Source organism: Pinus tabuliformis, chromosome 1_1 (assembly GCF_031772625.1).
Source record: "Pinus tabuliformis cultivar Carrire ecotype Pingquan chromosome 1_1, CPIR1, whole genome shotgun sequence".
Classification (NCBI taxonomy): domain Eukaryota; kingdom Viridiplantae; phylum Streptophyta; class Pinopsida; order Pinales; family Pinaceae; genus Pinus; species Pinus tabuliformis.
This window is the reverse complement of record NC_142297.1, coordinates 347,475,379-347,481,296: the sequence shown is the minus strand read 5'-3', so window position 1 is coordinate 347,481,296 and position 5,918 is coordinate 347,475,379.

The following is a 5,918-nucleotide window of genomic DNA, read 5'->3' as shown; positions in this document are numbered from 1 at the left end:
GTTAAACTTGTTAAAAACCAAATAGTGACAAACTCGTCCAAATGGGATGAGAAACGAGTTTCACTGTCGCTAGGCTCGTTAAAATATAGCGGACAGGTTCACCCGAAGGGAAAATTATAGAACAATCATATGTTATCCTCAAGCTTGACAAAAATAAAGAGGTACTGGTCAGCAATGACTCGGTATAAATTGGGAAGAAAATTTAAAAACTTTATTGGTAGCAAGTCGCTCTTGAACATGAAACTTTTCTCTCCACATCCGAGTCGGGTTGGGTTGTGCCGTTCACTAGTCATATCACCATTGGTCTGTCACACCATCCATCTTTGGGGTTATCACTACCAATCAATCGTCACTGTCACCGATATGTTCAAGAGAAGTCTTTCAAAGAATTCACTGTGTCTCACCTGCTGCAATTACTTTCGTGCTCCATTCTTTCATGACACCACCCTGAACCCTATATCATCAGATCATTTTCACCTCCAAAATCATTTGCTTTGTTCTGTTTTGCAGATGTGGGATTCATTAGGGCCCTCCTATGATGGGTCACTTCTTTTCGACATCAGCTCATTATCCAAGAAGTCGACCTAGGAACAACCCTTTCAGTACTTTGAAGCTTGCATGCCTCAATGGAAGTTTCTCACTTTCGGTGACTGGTTTACATTAATGGCCTTCGACCGAGAGATTTTACGTGGTGTTCGACGCCAATGTCTTTTTCACACTGCGAGAATTGTACTATAGTATGTTGAGGGTCATTGTCATTATTGGTGATTCCTCTCGCGCCTGTTAACGACTTACATCATTGGCTGGTTAATTATGCGTTGTCTTTCCCATGTTCGACTCCCAGAACATTTTTCACATGGATCTGGTTGTACTCCGAGTGAAGATTGAACGAGTTTTGAAGACCCCGGATCTAGTTTCATCCATCCAGGCTGTGATATATTCAGGAATATAAAGACATAAAATGTACATCATTACCAAACAGATGATCATCCAAATCAAAGGTGATGAGTCCGAATCATTAGTCTGCTAAACAGGCGATTGTCTGTCCTATGTACATGAAAATGAATTTATAAAGTTGAGCATGGGAATGCCCACCTCAGCTAGATCATGAAAAATATTATGAAGATAATGTATTGTATTGTATCTTATTACAAGTCGCCTCCCAAGTCGAAAAAACTTTGGATCCTCATGGTAAAAGCATTTCACCCCGACATCAAAAGATTAACGACCTCATGCTTTAGGGGGCAACTGTTATAGACATTTTTGGGCACTGCAAACCCAATCATAAATGTCCATAAACTAAGGGATCCTAAGTCCCTAAAAAGTGTTGCTTCACTACCTAAAGGAACAGGTCAGTTGATTACATCATCTCCCAGAAGTTCTCCACTAAAAAACTACTCAGAAATAGTCAAAACTGGACCATACTGAATACCTAGTATAGAGGGTGCGATGCATATGACCTTCCCAATGTAAAGGGTGTGATGCATGCTAAATGGCCCCTTTGTAGGGTGCAATGGGCGAGAATGGACAAATGGCAGAGACAGTTTGCGAGGTGGAAGATCGCACAATCTTCCAGAAACTTCCCCTCTGACACTTGCCTCTCTATTTTCGACCAAGGATGAGTAAGAGATCATCAGTCTCCAAGTGGAATCCAAAACTATCAGAGAGAGGACACTACTCAAGACCCCAGAAGATGACTCACCCCCCTACAATCATATATATATGGATCCCTCTTCACAAAGATCCACAGGCTGGAATCTTGTATCTTGTAGAGAAGTGTTGTTGGTTTTCTGGTGAAACTTCATAGTGTTGGGTGATCTAAGCTTTACTTGAGGTGAAGAAGGGCTTTCTTGCTGGAGGATGATGTTGGGTCAGAACTATTGGTTGTAATCCTCTTGCTATTCTTGATATTAATAAATCTATTCAAGTTTTCCTCCATATTCTTGTATGTTTGAATGTATATGCATTTCTATGGTTAACACATATCTGGTCCTATGTTATTAATGAATATAGATCTCTATTCTTCGATAGTAGTATGCTGCTTTGATTCCATAGGTGCTCCTTGAAGCTCGGAAAATGAATAAGAAGCAGCAAAGATCTATCAGGAAGGAGAGGAATCAGGTAAGGAACCAAGCGCGAGACTAAGGTTGGTGCCCTTTGTTCCACTCTTATTTATTTTCATAAAGGAAAGAGAAAGTAGTATTTACTTGTTTGTTTCTAAGATAGCTACCAGTCTTAGTGGGAATAGCAGCTCCGAGTGGACACTATTCCTGGTAACACCCAAGCAGCTGAAAGATGGCACGGGACTATAAACAAGTTTGCAGGGAGTTGATTCGGCATACCCAGTTCTGCCTACATTACTCTATCTCCTCGATCACAACCATGGGGGATGGGTTGCGCTACCGGGAAACCCAGCCGAAAGATAGCTTGTAGCACTCCTTTCCATAACAAAGAGATTAGGGTATGATAGGAAGGAGCGGGCAGTGAATCATTAAGACGAAATTTCAGAGGTTTATTCATTAAGATCACTCGAGGGAACATTTGTACGATACTGAAACATAATGGAATGACGTTGTTCAAAGTGACGGTCTTAATTTATGACAGTGGGAGTATACGGGCACAATGACCCTATATACTAGGATCAATCCGTATACATCCATCCACAAATGCGTTTTCCCTCAAGGAGTTGTGTAGGCACATGAATGGTCAGGTCGTTGATGCTAGCTATGACATATCTGTGCTTTCCTTTCGCCAGCTTGTACCACATCTTCATTTTTTCGGCGAGGCTGACCTCATTTTTAGTTCCTATGACGTTAGCAGGGTCATCTCCTTGTAGTGGTAGGTGCGTTATGTGGTGGATTGTGTCAACTATGATCAGAATCGGCTCTTCCAACCATAATAATCCATCATGCACAAGACAGAGAAGTTTTCAGATCACAAAGGTCGTAATAGTCACACGGTGGTAGTGAGGTAGCCATCGGAGGTTGAGGATCCTGGCACTATCTATACCCAACAACCAAACCCATGGTAACAATTTTCTTATGGCTAATTTAGGGAACTTCTCACTATCGGCCAGATCCAAATCTTCAAATTTGAGGGTCAGAACGTGTCCCCATGGAGAGGCTTCAATATTTATATCATCTAGAAGAAGAGGGCTCTGAAGTTCAACTTTCACTCCATCTAAGTCCTTTGGTATCTTTGTTGACCCTATCCATGGAGACAAATATGGGGAAAATGATGGAATTTGGAATGCATCTACTTCGTCCTCATCGATCTGGTCAAGGAGCTCCTGAAGAACCTCATCCTCTTCGTTGTTATCTGCTGAGACGGCTTTTCCCGGCTGCAACTTGATTGGTGAGTCGTGGTGAATCTTGGACTATGCGGGTCTTCTGCTTCATGTTCTGCCTTTGTGGTGTTTGTAGGGATTTTGGAACCTGCTGTTCCCAACTTGCTCCTGCTAACTCTTCCTGATTCAACTACATTTATTTGGCGAATTGTGCTTTGGTTCTTGCCATAGGACGCATGGGTTTATTTCTGGCCGGATGCATATGGATTAATCCTGGTATATAGGGCCAATCTGCCCGTATACTCCGCAGTCATAAATTAAGACCCTCACTTTGAACAGCGTCGTTCCGTTCACTTTGAACCAACGAATCTAGAAGAAGGACTCCTAGATGCCTAGTTGTATGCAGTGCACATTTCATATGGCCAATTTGAAGATATAATCTATTTTTTTACTACCGGCACTGCGTCTCAAGGGTATTCTACGCAACAAAAGAAGGAGTTGGTGACACAAGTAGCAGATTTCACTGTGATTTCCGACCATATCTACAAGATGGACAATGATGAGATTTTATGCAGATATGTACTAGAGTTTGAGCAAGAACAGATCCTTGCCGAAGCACATGGAAGGGTTATTGGCGTACATTATACGGGCCATGCCACAGCCCAGAAGGTTCTTCACGCCAGATTATGGTGGCCCACCCTACATCAAGATTCAAAAGCATACTGTCGGGCCTGTGATGTATGCCAACAAACAGGCAAGCCATCGCAAAGGGATGAAATGCCACTTCACCCACAGGTAACACTATAGCCATTTGAGAAATGGGCGATCGACTTCGTCAGGCCTATTGAACCGCGAGGAAGATGGGTGCACGCTATATCATCAATGCGACCGAATACTTGACCCGATGGGTAGAAGCACGGTCAGTTAATGATTTCACAACCGGGACAGCAGAAAGTTTCTTGTTCGAGAATGTGTTCACCAGGTTTGTGTGTCCGAAGATTCTCATGAGTTATCAAGGAAAGCATTTTCTGAACAAAACCATCAACATGCTCACTGAGGAATTCCAAATATATCACCAATAGAGCACACAATACCATCCACAAGCAAATGGGACCGTTGAGGCATTCAACAAAATTTTGGAAACCCCGCTGACTAAGATCTGCAATGCGCGATAGAACGATTGGGACTTGCGCATCCCTGCTATGCTATGGGCATATCGAACCACGTGCAAAAATTTGACAGTCCAAACACCATTTCAACTAGTCTATGGTAAGGAGGTCGTGATGCCTATAGAATATATCGTGCCCAGCCTATGGATTGTAGCAGCTAAAGGATTTCTAGAGAACTTGATGAAGAATGATTTCTAGTGGGATTTCATCAGAAAGTACAAAAACAACACAAGAAAGCATGGCATGATTGTCATATCAAGGTGCGCACGTTCAAGAAGGATGACCTCGTATTATTATATGACAGTAAGTTTGAAAAATTCCTAGGTAAACTCTGTATGCATTGGTTGGGGCCTTATGTCATTAAAGAAGTAACTGATGGGGGCGCAGTTCAGCTGGCTAAGCTCAATGGAGACCCCTTCCCGGGAAGAGTGAATGGCAGTCGCCTGAAGCTCTATACGGGTAGGTTGACCACCTGACTAACTGTTCCATGGAAAGTCTCACCGCTCCGACCAGTTGAAAGAGAGCGAGGAATGATAAAGCAGTCTAGGGAAAAGATGCATTGGTATGAGAGTACGTGTACAATTGGCCAACAATCAGGAGCATGGTTCTGTGGACAAAGCCACGCGGGTGCGCCACTCCAAGGATTGATGACTGCTAATACCACTGTTCATGATAAGATGGATACATTATGTCAAAAGGGAGTGGGCAGCAGGAGATTAAGAGCCATAGTATGAGCCAGATATGAAATGGTCGACCACAAATTCCACACAGGAAGGTTACACGAGCTAGAACGAGTGACAATCCAAGCATTTGAAGTTCACATGGCTTATAAATTTCCATGGGGAATCCCTGGGACTGGGAAACCTACATTGTGAAAATACAAATGGAGTTATTCATCATCTCTGCACCCGGCATGTGCCCGAAGATACTAATCTGGACAAAGAAGGGCCAACATTCTCTAAGCAGTCTGGTATTAATAGCGGTGGGTAGCCCACAGGCTGTAGCATCATTAGCAGGGGATGTACTAGAAAAAAGGGAATGCGAAGTGGAATTGGTCCGGATGCCATCGCCTCGTCTAGGGACAGGATGGTGCGTTACAACAGAACAACAAAGGATGGAGAAACAACAACCATGGGTGGATATGCAATCAATAAGTTGCCTTTGATGGTTCTCAACGAATGGGATCCAACAGACAGCAACCAGGGTCTTGCAAAATTGCAACACAGGTTGCAGCGGATGGTGCAAAGAGATGATACATTGGTCAGAAAGGGCTTGGTGGTACGAGGAGGTCCTGTATGTGCTCCCCCCCACTCACACTAAAGCTTCAAAGGGGGTTTTCTGTGTTAACCGAGTAGATCAGAATAAGCATCATCGATTACAAGATAGGGTAGAAACACTGAAGCTAGAAAAGCGTTGCAGGAGACAAAGTAGGAGCAACCAGATGACGAGTTCCACTCAACGGA